Raw genomic sequence first — 15,096 nt, forward strand, 5'->3', positions numbered from 1 at the left:
ATCTAGTGGCCATGAACTCCCTCAGCTTTTGTTTGTGTGGGAAAGGCTTTATTTCTCCTTCATATCTGAAAGATAACTTTGCTGAATAGAGTATTCTTGACTGATAGTTTTTGCCTTTTAATATTTTGACTATATCATTCCACTCTCTCCTAGCTCATAGAGTTTCTGCTGAGAAATCTGTTGATAGCCTGATGGGAGTTCGTTTGCAATTTATTTTCTTCTCTCTAGCTGCCCTTAATTTTCTGTCTTTGAAATTGACCTTTTTATTTTAAATAAGGGAATTTCTTTTTTTTTTACTGGGAAAGATTCACCCTGAGCTAACATCTGTGGCCAGTCTTCCTCTCCATTTTTTGTTCCTTCCCCACAGCCCCAGTACATAGTTGTATACTCTAGTTGTAAGTCCTTCTAGGTCTTCTTTGTAAGCCACCACCACAGCATGACTACTGACAGATGAGTGGTATGCCTCTGCACCCAGAAACTGAACCTGGGCCACTGAAGCAGAGCATGCCAAAGTTTAACTTCTAGGCCATCAGGGCTGGCTCTGTCATTGACCTTTGACAGTTTTAATATAATATGCCTTGCAGAAGGTCTTTTTGCATTGAGATAATTAGGAGAGCTATTAGCTTCATGTATTTGTATATCCAGGTCTTTCCCCAGGTTTGGGAAGTTCTCAGCTATTATTTCTTTGAATAAGCTCTCTGCTCCTTTCTCCCTCTCTTCTATTTCTGGGAAGCCCATTATCCTTATGTTGCTTTTCCAAACTGAGTCAGAAATTTCTTGTAGAATTTCTCCATTTTTAAAAAATCTTCAGTCTTTCTCCTCTTCCACCTGAATCATTTCTGGATTTCTATCTTTGAGCTCAGTAATTCTCTCTTCCATGTGGTCTGCTCTATATCCAATGCTTTCTACTGTATTTTTCATCTCACTAATTGTATTCTTCATCTCCAGAATTTCTGTTTTTTTTTTTTCTTATTAGAGTTTCAATCTCTTTGGTGAAGTACTCCTTCTGTTTATTAATTTCATTCCTTTGTTTATTGAACTGTCTTTCTGAGTTTTCTTGTAATTCATTAAGTTTCTTCCTGATAGCAATTTTGAATTCTCTGTCAGTTAGATTGTAATCTGTGACTTCAAGTTTGGTTTCTGGAGAGTTGTCATTTTCTTTCTGTTCTACCATGTTACTGAAGTTCTTCATGGTGCTTGATGCGTTGATCCTTTGCCAGTGCATTCGTTTGAAACACCTTTCTTATTTGGATAACACTTTGGTTACTTTGATTGTGAGCTGCTTCTGGTTCTATCTGAGAGCCTGTGCTTTCCACTCTTCACTGCTTTCCGCTCTTCACTGCCTCTGCCAGAGGCATCGTCAGTACCCTCATTGTGCTGCTTGTGCCTCCAAGGTTGCTAGTGCCTTGCTGCACACAATGTTGCTGCAGTCTCAGGTGTCACCACTGGGGTCATCAGATTGTGAGCAGTTCTATTACTTCCAGGGTTGCCTGGAATGTTACCCCACTGGCTCTCCATGGGCTTAGGTGCTGCTGCCCCATGCACCACCTGCATTGCTGCTCTTGGGCTATCTTGGGGTGCAGGGAGCACTGCTGCCAGGGTCACTGGTTTCCTGGGTGTCACTTTCACTGCCAGGAATGAGGTCTTGTATGCTGCTGATAGAGCTGGTGTTGGGGGTGCCGCCACTGGGGGTTGGGTCATGGGTTCTGCTGTGGCTCTTGAAGCCTCAGGTCTCAGGTGCCACCTGTCATTTCTAGGGGAGGGACAGGGGCTAAGCTGCAAGTGCCATTGCTACTCCAGCACTCTCTGGTTGCTGGCACACACCAGTGTGCTTTTTGAAACCTCAGGTCAGGGCACCACCACCACTACCAGGAGCAATCACATTTTGCATCACCACTGGGGGAGAGGGCAGGGGTTCCTCCTCTAGTTCCACTGCCTCCTGAAGGTCCAATCCACCTGCCTTCAGAAGTATAGATGCATGGATATCTCAGGTGTTCCGGTGTGCTGTGCAGAGTCTTTTGTTGATTTATGGATGTCCTACTGGTTGTAACTTAGAGGGAAGAGACAAAAGGCACAACTCACTCTGCCATGATACTGATGTCACCTTGTAATATTGTAAGAACATCGAAAAACCGAGGTCTCTGAAAAGTGTATATGGCAAATATATACGGCAGAAAGCAGGAGAGTAGACATATCTCTGAGGCAAGACTGTGAAAATGGGCTCTTGGGCCAGCTAGGTAATAGCAAACTACTTCTGGTGATCCTTGCAATTTGTGCAGAGCAGTAAAAAAAAAAAAAATTCATCAGCTTGATAGTTGTATTCTAGGAAGCAATGGATGAATTCATTTGCTACAATAAAAGGGGAAAGATGGATTCCTGGAGCTTCCTATTCTGCCATTTTCCTTAAAGTCACTCTAGAGGTTGAATCTTCATAATAGTTGCCCTCCTAGGATTTGCTGCCACCTTTCCTCAAGGCTTCTAAGACAATGAATATAAACAAGGTTGAATCTCAGCATGGCTAGAAATATTCACCACAAGACCTGTAGGACCTGGCTAATATGTTTGGGTAGACCACATCTGGGAACGGATCTTGAGGTTGCTGTCCTGGGAGCTGTGGAAGACAAGATTGAGTAAGGAGAAGTAATGATCTAGGGACACACTCTCATCACTCAGAATTTAGCATCCTGGAAAGGACATTTGAAGCTGATGCTTAAAAAAATGATGGCCTTTAGTAAATGAAGTGGGGATGCCAGAACTTCCTTGGCAGAGCATTGAGGAATGACTCATAATGCCACACCAAGGTGGGCATGACAGAGTAAGTTCATTATATGGACCAGCTCACTTTGTTCACTGGGTGGGACACTCCCTTCACAGAAGCAATAAGAAATGTGCTACAGAGGTAGCACTGTCATTGTTGGGAGGCTCAGTGGTGGTTGTCCTTTGTAGGTCAGGGTTCATTATAAAGGAGGTGGCTCTTGGAATTGGGCTCCATAGTGTCACTGGGGAGGGTAGAGTTTCAGACTAGCAGAGGACAAATATCAACAATTAATCTTCAGTAGGAAGGTAGACATAATTACTGTAATGGGAGGCAAAGCTAGAATGGTGACCAGGGCGCCCTTTTTCACAGGGATCTGTGGCAATGGCTAATTGACCATAGTGTTCCTGTGGAGAAGATATGTAGCCAGTGTGGGTACTGCTTAACCCTATAAAAGATAGGAGCAATAATGGGTGTGTTGAAGACTGATGTCAGCCGGCACAATGGAAAATCACATGTCCTTGCTCAGTTTTCAAATCTGAGCTATTCTAACACCCAGAGTCTTTCAATCGAGGGGAGGCTGGTTCCCCTTAAGGAATAACTCTGCAACACCATGACAAGTTTACACAGTAGCAATTTTCCTCAGTCCTTTCCCAAAGGAACATGTGGCAATTTGCCAGAACAACTGTCTGCTGGAGGAAAGGGCATCTCCTGCTCTTTTGAGGGCTGTTAAATATAACATCCGAATGGATAATGATATCATGGGATCCTCAACACCATCGTGACCTATTAGAGTCAGGTCATGTGAGTCCAGGTGATAAATGAGGTCATAATGGCAGAGATTAGTACAGACCTCAAGGACTAAAAGATTCAGAGGTGTCAATCCTCTTCATATTTCCATTTAATTCATGGGTCTGACCCCCACAAATACAGGTGAGTTATGGTGGATGGTGGTGAATTATTGTCAGTCAACTTAACCAAGTGGGAGCTCCAATCATAGCTGGTAGACCCAGAGGTTGTATCTTTACCAGAACAGACCAATACAGCCTCTGACAATTGGTGTACTAATATTTACCTGGCAAATTTACTCATTTTAGTCCCTCTCAGGAAGGAGAGCAGGAAGCAGTCTGCATTCCCTTGATACAGTTAGCAGCATTCTTTCATGATCTTGCCCCAGGTCTATGTTAATTTTTCACTCTCTGGGAAAATACAGCCTGAAGGGACCTTGGTGGTTTGGCTATTGTGTAGAACAGGGATCAGCAAATTAAGGCCAAATTTGGCCAAATTTGGGCCACTGCTGGTTTTTGTAAATAAAGTCTTATTGGAAAACAGCTACACTCTTTTGTTTATATATTGTGTATGGCTGCTTTTGCCCTATAATGCAGAGTTGAGTAGTTGTGAAAGTGTGTACAGAGAACCACAAATTACCAGAGCAGAGACCCAGGAGAACAAACATCTGTGGGAACTAGCGCCGAGGTAGGGAAACCTGGACTGTAAATGATGAATTACTAAAAGGCTCAGCAGGGACAAGTCTGAGAGGTAAAAACTCCAGTGAGACTTGGTCATCAGGGGCCCCCATGATTCCGTAAATTTTACCCAGGAGCTTGGCTGGGTTCTCACAGTGAACAATTGGAGAAAAATCCCCTCGTGCTTCTGATAGAAAGAGGGGAAAAGGAACCAACTTGAAATACGCCAGAGCTTTCTGTTCTTCTTAACAAGGAGAAACTATTTGGGCAGAGCCTAACCTGCTGGGGTTTTAGCAGAGCCTGACTGACCTGGGGAAAGTTGTCTTCGGTCTGATAAACAGGGCATCCAGTTTCCAAAATGTTGTTTTTTCTTGTCTGCCCAAATCTCTTCTCCTCTTCTCATTATGATCTATTTATACCCCTTTTATTCCTTTACAGTCATTTTAGAGAATTTGTAGGGAGTAGAAGTCAAAGCTTTGTTTCAATACTCTACATTTACCCCAAAGTCTCTTTATGTTTTAAAATTGCTGCGTGTTGTTCAAAACAAAGTCAGAGGAAACTTTTATAAACATTTATTGTTTCCAACAGTTATTTTGCTGTTCCTATCCAGTCTTTGTTCATGCTGTACCTTTTTTAAATGCAGTTATCCAAATGACAATTTTATGTTTTGATTCATTCTAAATTATTCTTAAATTTATTTCCATAAAGGTGCACGGTATTCACAATTACTGTGTAAATAAACTATGTCAAAGATTCATTTCTTTTACAGACTGTGTTCTGACACACACACTCAACAGAGATCCTTTCCCTTAATAAAAAAGGGGACTTCCTGTGCTACAGTAGCTAAAGGGCTAAGATGTTAAGCGTGGGTCCAGGGCTCTTTGTTCCATACTTTGACCTGATGGATGTTTCGACTCTATTCATAAATACAAATATTTTCAATAAAAATCATGCAAATATTAAGTTTTTTCATAGGGAAAGTATTTTCTGGTGCTACCTCTTTTTTGAGATTTGCCTCAGATCAAGGTGATTCCCTATCTGCCAGAACTGCAGATCCATCTGATAACGACTGTGTTAGCCAGGGTTCTCCAGAGAAACAGGACCAAGGGGTTATGCCGATCTATCTATTTATTGTCTATGCAAATAATCAAGAACCAGTCTATAGGTAAGAAAGATAGAGTGAGATTTATGGAGCCTAATGTGAGGACTAGTCCAGAGGCACTCTCTTTCACAAGGAAAGAAGCACTCGGGGAAGCGTGGTTTACAGCATGGTTATATGCCGTTTGAGAACAAAGAACATCCATCAAGCGTGAAATTTTTTTCCCCAAGTCACAAGGAGATGTTTCGCCAGAGTTTAGCACATATACAGCAGGTCAACTTTACCTTAGTTCTCTGGGAAGAAAAGCTTATCTTCAAAGAAGTACTGGCATCAGCATCAGAGAGATGCAGACACACATCCCTATCTTTAAAGAGTGCATTCTTTCCTTTGGGAAAACGTTTGAAGCAGATGGACAACGCATGCTTGGTGGGCCATAAGTCAGGCTGCTCTGGGAAAAACAAGCTTTAGGCCAAATCAGATTTAAACAAGAATGACTTCCCCATATACTTCAATATTTGAAAATTTAATATTTTTATCTCTATCTATCTACCTATCTATTGATTTATTACAAGAAATTGTCTCACCGGTTATGAAGGCTGAGAAATTCCAAGATCTGCAAGCTGGAGACCCAGGAGAGCTAATAGTGTAATCTCCAGTCTAAGTCTGAGTCCAAAGGCAGGAGAAGACCCGTGTCCCAGCTTGAAGACTGCCAGAGAGAGAGAACAAATTCTCCCTCACTCAGACTTTTGCTCTATTCAGGCCTCCAACATATCGGATGAGCCCCACCTACACTGGGAAGGGCAATCTGCTCTATTCGGTCTGCTGATTCAACTGTTAATCTCCTCCAGAAACACCTTCACAGACACACCCCAGAATAACGTTTAATCAAATATCTGGGCACCACATGGACCAGTCAAGTAGACAAATAAAATTAACCATCATAATGACAATGAGACAGAAATTTCAGCAACCAAGAGACAGAGACTGGGCTGTGTCTTATTAAATGCTGTGGCCAGACCAACTTATGTTAAAGAATTTTGTCAATTTGATCATGAGCATGTGTCAACATTTAATTATAATCTCATATGCTGAGGAAAGGTGTCTAACAGGTCAACTCAAAGATTCGCTCTAAATAGGGACATTTTACGGGAAAAGTAAATTATTAGAGCAGTGGTCTCCAAAGTGTGGTCCCTGGGCCAGCAGCCTGAGCCTCACCTGGAGCTTGCTAGAAATACACTCTCAGACCCGATCCCATTCCTACTAAATCAGAAATCCTGGGATGGGGACCAGAAATACACATTTTAACAAGTTCCCCAGATGACTCTATCGCACCCAAAAGTTTGAGAAGCACTGGATTTGATAATAATTGTTAGACTAGATGCTTAAAGAAAAAGTCTGGTTCAACGTCACTAGCCTCTTGACTGCCAGCAGACAGTGAATGGGCAGGTGGAGGTGGGTGGGTAACTAGCTTGTCAGAGCAAGTCTTAATCAGAGAATTCCTTAAGTATTTTTTTCAGAAATACTAATTTCTTTCTAGTAAGAGGTTATGAATTATGGAACATGTCTTGGATGATTTTTCTTTTTCTTTTTTAGATATTACCACAATTGATTCCATCTCTTCTGCTGGAAGGTGGAAAACTTCAAAGGTGTAAGCAATCATGAGCCTTTTACAAAAGAGAAAGAATGAGGGTCCCTATGGCCTGCAGAGCCTTTTCTGGGAACTTCTAGGCTGTTCCATGTTCCATGTTCTAGACTGTTCTAGGCTGTGCCATGGAAATATAACACGAGCCACCAATATGAGCCACCTGTGTAATTTAAAAGTTTCTACTAACTACAATCAAAAGAGCAAAAAGAAACAGGTGAAATTAATTGTAATATGTTTTATTCAACCCAACATATTCAAGCTATTATCCATGTAACATGTAATGAATATAAAATTCATTAATGACATACTATTTCCAGTGACTTTTCTTCATACTATATCTTCGAAATGTGTGCTTTATACTTACAGCACATCTCAGTTCCGACTAGTCACATGGCAAGTGCTGAGTAGCCACACAGTGGGCAGTGGCTGTGGACAGTGTATTCTAGACCATCTCCTGCAACCAGAAGGGGAGCCCTGGTGCTTTTTTCAAAACCTGGGAGCAAGACTTGTCGCCTGCTGATGTCATTTAGTCACTTGTTCCCTGGGGCTTAATTCTAATATTCCCTCTGAGCACAAGTCCCTGTCCAGGTAATCCCACTAGACTTTACACAGAAATAAACGCCCTCCCTTCATGTTTCACATGAAAGCCCTGGGGGATCCTGAAACAAAAGAGTGGAATTTGCATGTGTTGTTCATTCTTCCTCAATTATATATGCAGATATCTTAAACAAACAAAAAAAACACTACCTTTGGACATGCTCTGTTTAGGAATTTATGGTCATAAACTTTTTCACATTCTCTAATGGCACAGAAAGAAAAATATGCTTTCATTAAGTCAACATAAGCCTGTAATCAGTTTTCTATAAATGATTTCATTTTCCCTCCTTTTCAACTTTACTTGACTGACTTATATTTGGAATTACACCTTCCATTAGATTTTACAACAAAGATTTGATTCATCACTTGGTTATTTTAAATAGATACAGTTTCCCCCATTGTGAATCTCCTTTTGTGGTTATTATTTCTACAAAGCCTTTTTTTCCCAAGTGAAATTTTACATATTTGAATTTTGTTAGGAAGATATTTAGTCATTTTTATTAAGTGACAGGGCCACCAAGGTGCACCACATCGAACTTAACCACTAGGCCACAGGGCCAGCCCCTGCATGCAATTTTTTTTTTACTTTTAAAAATACTTCTAATTTTAAATAAATTTTTCTCTTGGGATCATATTGGCTTAGAACATTGTGTACATTTCAGGTGGACATCACTATATTTCAGTTTCTGTATAGACTGCATCATGTTCACCACCAACGGTCCAGTTTTTATCCGTCACCATACATATGTGCCCCTTTTCCCCTTTTGCCCTCCCTCTACCCCCTTCTCCTCTGGGAACCACTAATCTACTCACTGTAACTCACCGTAACTGTGTTTTTTTGTTTATCTTACACATATGAGTGAAATTATACATTATTTGTCTTTCTCTGCCTGACTTATTTTGCCCAGAGTAATACCATCAAGGTTCATCCATGTTCCTGCAAATGGGACCTTTTCTTATGGCTGAGTAGTATTCCATCTTTATCCATTCATCCATTGATGGGCACCTAGATTGCTTCTATGTCTTGGCTGTTGTGAATAAAGCTACGATGAACATAGGGGTGCATATATCTTTTTGAATTATTGATTTGATGCTCTTTGGAAAAATATCCAGTACTGGAATAGCTGGATCATATAGTATTTCTATTTTTAATTTTTTGATAAATTTCCATACTGTTTTCCATAGTGGCTGCACCAGTTTGCATTCCCACCAGCAGTGTATGAGGATTCCCTTTGCTTCACATCCCCTCCAACACTTGTTATTTTTTGTCTTGTTAATTATAGCCATTCTGATGGGTGTGAGGTGACATCACATTGCAGTTTTGATTTGCATTTTTCTATTAGTGATGTTGAACATCTTTTCATGTGTCTGTTGGCCATCTGTATATCTTCTTTGGAAAAATGCCTGGTCATATCCTCTTCCCACTTTTTTTATTGGGTTGTTCATATTTTTGTTGTTGAGTTGTATGAATTCTTTATGTATTTTGGAAATTAACCCCTTACCAGATATATGACTTGCAAATATTTTCTCCCAGTTGGTGGGCTATCTTTTTGTTTTGTTGCTGGTTTCCTTTGCCTTGCTGAAGCTTTTTAGTCTGATGTAGTCCCATTTGTTTATTTTTTCTTTTGTTTCCCTCACCTGAGTAGACACAGTATTTGAAAAGATACTGCTAAGACTGATGTCAACAGGAGCACCAGAGTATATGAAGCAACTCTTAACAGACCTGAAAGGAGAAACTGACAGGAACACAATAATAGTAGGGGAACTTAACACCCCGCTTATGTCAATGGCTATATCATCCAGACAGAAAGTCGACCAGGAAACAGTGGACTTAAATGAAACCCTAGATCAAATGGACTCAATAAATATATATAGAACATTCCATCCAAAAGCAGCAGAATACACATTCTTCTCAAGTGCACATGGAACATTCTCAAAGGTAGATCATGTATTGAAAAACAAAGCAAGCCTCAATAAATTTAAGAAGATTGAAATAATATCAAGCATCTTTTCTGATCACAGTGATATGAAACTAGAAATCAACTACAAGAAAAAGCTGGGAAAGTTACAAATATGTGGAGACTAAACAGCATGCTACTGAACAACCATTGGATCAATGAAGAAATCAAAGGAGAAACCAAAAACTACCTGGAGACAAATGAAAATGAAAACACAACATACGAACTCTTATGAGATGCAGCAAAAGCAGTACTAAGAGGGAAATTTATAGCAATTGAAGTCTACCTCAACAAACAGGAAAAATCTCAAATAAACAATCTAACACTACACCTAAAAGAAGCAGAAAAAGAACAAATAAAGCCCAAAGTAAGTAGGAGGAGGGAAATAATAAAAATCAGATCAGAAATAAATGAAATAGAGACTAAAAAAACAATAGAAAGGATCAATGAAACTAAGAGCTGGTTCTTTGAGAAGATAAACAAAATCAACAAACCCTTAGCCAGACTTACTAAGAAAAAAAGAGAGAAGACTCAAATAAATAAAATCAGAAATGAAAGAGGAGAAATTACAACAGACACCTCAGAAATACAAATATTATAAGAGAATACTAGGAACAGCTATATACCAACAAATTGGATAACTTAGAAGAAATTGATAAATTCTTATAATCATACAACCTCCCAAAACTGAATCAAGAAGAAATAGAGAAAGTTAATAAATCTATCACAAGTAAAGAGATTGAAACAGTAATCAAAAACCTCCCAAAAGACAAAAGTCCAGGACCAGATGGCTTGTCTGGTGAATTTTACAAACATTCATAGAATATTTAATACCTGTCCTTCTCAAACCATTCAGAAATAGTGAAGAGGATGGGATTCTTCCTAACTCATTTTATGAAGCCAACATTACCCTAATACCAAAACCAGACAGGGAGAACACAAAAAAGTAAAATGACAGGCCAATGTTGCTGTTGAACATAGATGCAAAAATCCTCAACAAAATATTAGCAAATTGAGTACAACAATACATTAAAAGGAATATACACCACGATCAAGTGTGATGTATTCCAGGGATGAAGGGATGGTTCAACATCCACAGATCAATCAATGTGGTACAGCACATTAACAAAATAAAGAATAAAAATTGCATGATCATCTCCATAGCTGCAGAGAAAGCATTTGACAAGATCCAACTACCATTTATGATAAAAACCCTCAATAAAATGGGTATAGTAGGAAAGTACTTCAATATAATAAAGGCCATATATGACAAACTCACAGCCAAAATCATATTCAATGGTGAAAAACTGAAAGCTATTCCTCTGAGAAGAGGAACAAGACAAGGATGTCCACTCTTGCCACTCCTATTCAACATAGTAATGGAAGTTTTAGCGAGAGCAATTAGGCAATAAAAAGAAATAAAAGAGATCCAAATAGGAAAGGAAGAAGTACAACTGTCACTATTTGCATGACTCGATTCTATATAAAAAACCCCTAAAGAATCCACCAAAAAGCTATTATAAATAATGAACAAATACAGTAAAGTAGCAGAGTACAAAATCAACATACAAAAATCAGTTGCATTTCTATACACTAACAATGGACTAGCAGGAAAAGAAATCAAGAATATAATCCCATTTACAATCACAATGAAAAGAATAAAATACCTAGGAATAAATTTAACCAAGGAGGTGAAAGACTCATACATTGAAAACTATAAGACATTATTGGAAGAAATTGAAGAAGATGTAACCAAATGGAAAGATCTTCCATGCTCATGGATTACAAGAATAAATAAACATAGTTAAAATGTCCATATTTTCTACAGATTCAATGCAATCCGAATCCAAATCCCAATAACATTCTTCATGGAAATAGAGCAAAGAATCCTAAAATTTGTATGGAAAAAAAAAAAGACCCCAAATACCCAAAGGAATCCTGAGCAAAAAGAACAAAGCTGGAGGCATCACAATCCCTGACTTCAAAATATACTACAAAGCTACAGTAATCAAAACAGTATGGTACTGGCAGAAACAGACACACAAATCAGTGGAACAGAATTGAAAGCACGGAAATAAACCCACGCATCTACAGACAGCTAATATTTGACAAAGGAGCCAAGAAAATACAATGGAGAAAGGAAAGTCTCTGCAGTAAATGGTGTTGGGAAACTGAACAGCCACATGCAAGAGAATGAAAGTAGCCCATTATCTTACACAACACACAGAAATTAACTCAAAATGGATTAAATACTTGAATGTAAGACCTGAAACCATAAAACACCTAGAAGAAAATATAGGCAGTAACCTTTTTATTTTAAGATCATTTTAAACTTACAGAGTAGCAAAAATAGTACAAAGGGTTCCTTTATACTGTTCACCCAGCTTCCCCCAATATTAGCATCTTATATCTCTAGAGTACGACTCTCCAAACTAAGGAAGTAACATTGAGACAATAATATGAACCAAACTCAAACTTCACTGGGTTTCACCAGTTCTTCCACCAATGTTTTTTCCTATTCCAGGAGCGAATGCAGGATCTCACCTTACACTTAGCCACCACGTCTCCTTATTCTCCTTTAATCTTTGACAGTTCCTGTCTCATGACTTTGAGACTTTTAAAGAGTCAGTTATTTTGTAAAATGTTCCTCTGTTTGTATTGTCTGATGTTTTATCATGATTACATTGAGGTTATGTGTCCTGGGAAGGACCACAGAGGTCTGATACGCTCTTCCCAGTGCGCCACATCATGGGGTACGTGACATCAACATGTCTTGTTTCTGATGGTGTAAACCTTGGTCACGGGGTGAAGGTAGTGACTGCCAATTTTCTTCAGCGTGAAGTTACTATTTTTCCCTTTGTTATTAATAAACATCTATTTTTGGAGACAGACCTTGAGATGATGCAAATATCCTGCACCTCCTTAAGCGTTCACCCACTAACTTTAGCATCTGTCTGTGGATCTTGCCTGCAGCAATTACTGCTGGGTGTTCTTATGGGGAATGTCTATTTCTCTCATTCTTCCACATTTATCACTTAGAATTCCTCTGTAAGAAAGAGTTATCCCTTCTCCCTCATTTACGTATTCATTAATTCACTTATATATATATATATATATATATATATCTCAATATGGACTAAGGGATATTTATTTTATTTTTTATTATTTGGCTTTGTGATCTGAGAGCCAAAACCTCAACCCTGAAAATGGAGGGAAAGTCTTTTTATTATCAGTAAGTTAAGGTAACAGAAACCTACTTTGCTGACTTAAGCCAAAGGATATGAAGAAGACACAGACTCATTGGGAAGGCTAGAGAACCAGCCTGGAAAGAGACGGGAACCCCCCACCCCAAGGTGATCCCAGAGCCAGGAAGCCCACAGACAGTGGCCCCAAGCAGGACTGACCTTCTCAGAGGGCCTCTGCTGGTGGGGACAGCACCTGCTGTCTTCAGCCTCTCAGTGACTCTGATCCAGATTCGAAGCCGGAGGGAGCATACGTCCCTTGGCTGAGGGATGCTGGGGCGGGGCGGGGGGGGGGGGTGGTACTGATAACATTCATACCACACTGTTTCCATAAGGGAGAGAGGAAATACACACTAGGTGGCCAGAAACCACCTTCCTTTTAGTCCCTTAGAGATCAACCCTTCTCCTTTCCCTGTTTTCAGGAACAAAGGTTGAAGCCATGCTTTCCCCCCACGCCCCTCCCCATCCAGACCAGCAGCAACATCAGGGGGTTGCTCCATTCTGCAACATCCCAGCCTGTAACCCCATTCAAAGCAAGCTCAGTGTCACCTCCAACCTACCCCAAGGTTTGAGGAAAACAAAAAATAACTCCTCATGACATGACGTGGTGTCACCTGGATCAGCATTCTGGTCCCCTTGATGTGGATCAAGGCTGCCCCAGGGAGAGAAGCCCAAGGCGTCCTGGCCTACATGCCGATCTACATGACCTGATTCATATCTAAAGTTATACGACCACACAGTAACCAGACCCCACCTGCACTGATACCATTTAATGACTTTTTACATCATCTTTCCCTTTGTCTCGTAAAAATAAGTCATGTACCCACGCCTTATAAATGTAGCCCTAACCCTCAACACATTACAGCCCTTCACTGCCTGTGGATCCTGTCCCCATGCTATTCTCTGAATTAAAGAGCACTACTACCAGACCTTGAGTGCGCAAGAAATCTTTCTTTCAACTCCTCAACTCGCTGAGCCGGCATCGCCCTTGGTCTTGAGTGGAAGTCTTCACCTCTCTGGGTGGGGCTTCATCTCTTCCACTGTGAAGTGGGTATATAGTGGCCTTGATGATCTCTAAGGTCTCTTGAGAGGCTGAAAGTCTGTAATTAAGATTTCAAAATTCAAGTGCCCCAGAGGAAGGGAAGGCCCAGGATAAGGATCATGTCATATGAGAAATTGTTGAAGAAATGAGGCCTTCTAAGAGCCTGTAAAACAGAAAATTAGACTTATTTCATAAAATCACAGATTCTTAGTATTAGAGAAGGCCTTAGAACTGTTTTCCAGAACCCTAATGTGCAAGAGTATCACCTGGGTACCTTGTTGAAATGTAGACCGTGATTCAGCAGATCTGGGTGGGGGCTGCCTCGTCCAGGGACCACACTTTGAGTACCAAGCCTCTAGGGGAGATGGGCGGTTCTCAGCCTTGACAGTACACCGGAATCGCTTGAAGAACTTTAAAAAAATACAGTACTTACGCCTGGGCTCCCCTCCCGCCCCAGTCCCCCAAGGAGATTGATTCATTTGGTCTTGGGCATTGGGAGGCTCAAAAACTCCCCAGTGATTCTAATATTCGGCAAAGACTGGGAAGCACTGTCCTAGACCAGCCCTTTTCTAACTAGCGATCCTCCCGCAAGGGCTTGTTAAACCACAGCTCTCTAGGCCCCACCCCCAGAGATTCTGACTCAGCAGGTCTGGGGCGCTGCCTCAAATCTGCCTTTCTTTTCCTCCTTTGTTTTTTTTTTTAATTGAGGAAGCATTGGTTTATAACATTATATAAATTTCAAGTGTTCATCATCATATTTCAATTTCTGTGTAGATTACATCATGTTCACCACCCAAAGACTAATTACCATCCATCACCACCCACATGTGCCCTGTCACCCCTTTCTCTTTCCTCCCTGCCCCCTTCTCCTCTGGTAACCATCAATCTAATCTCTGTACCTATATGTTTATTTGCTGTTTTTCTCATCTACTTACAAGTGAAATCATGTGGTATTTGACTTTCTCCATCTGACTTATTTCACTTAGCGTAATAACCTCAAGGTCCATCCATGTTGTCATAAATGTAAAGATGTCACCTTTTTTTTATGGCTGAGTGGTATTCCATTGTGTATTTATACCACATCTTCTTTATCCATTTACACTGGAAAAGGGAGAATTCTCCTCCCCTTTTCCCTAAGCTTCTTAGGGATGGTCAAATAACTAAATAACATAAGGCAGGTTAGTAGGAGAAAACAGAACAAACTTTAATAGCATGTATACATGTGAGAAACCCAAGGAAACTGAGCAACTTGCCACAATGGCCAAAGTCACCATCTTAAATACCATCTTCAG

The 15,096-nt window shown here is 40.2% G+C and overlaps 1 long non-coding RNA gene across 1 annotated transcript; it reads left to right on the forward strand.

Moving 5' to 3' along the window:
- Window positions 1–3,586: 3,586 nt before the first annotated feature.
- On the forward strand, window positions 3,587–7,273 carry LOC139081508 (uncharacterized). The gene is made up of 2 exons (XR_011536656.1): window positions 3,587–3,688; window positions 6,914–7,273. It is a non-coding gene; the product is annotated as an uncharacterized lncRNA (long non-coding RNA).
- The last annotated feature ends 7,823 nt before the right edge of the window (window positions 7,274–15,096 follow it).

The sequence above is a fragment of the Equus przewalskii genome, chromosome 2, assembly GCF_037783145.1.
Source record: "Equus przewalskii isolate Varuska chromosome 2, EquPr2, whole genome shotgun sequence".
In the NCBI taxonomy this organism is placed as follows: Eukaryota; Metazoa; Chordata; class Mammalia; order Perissodactyla; family Equidae; genus Equus; species Equus przewalskii.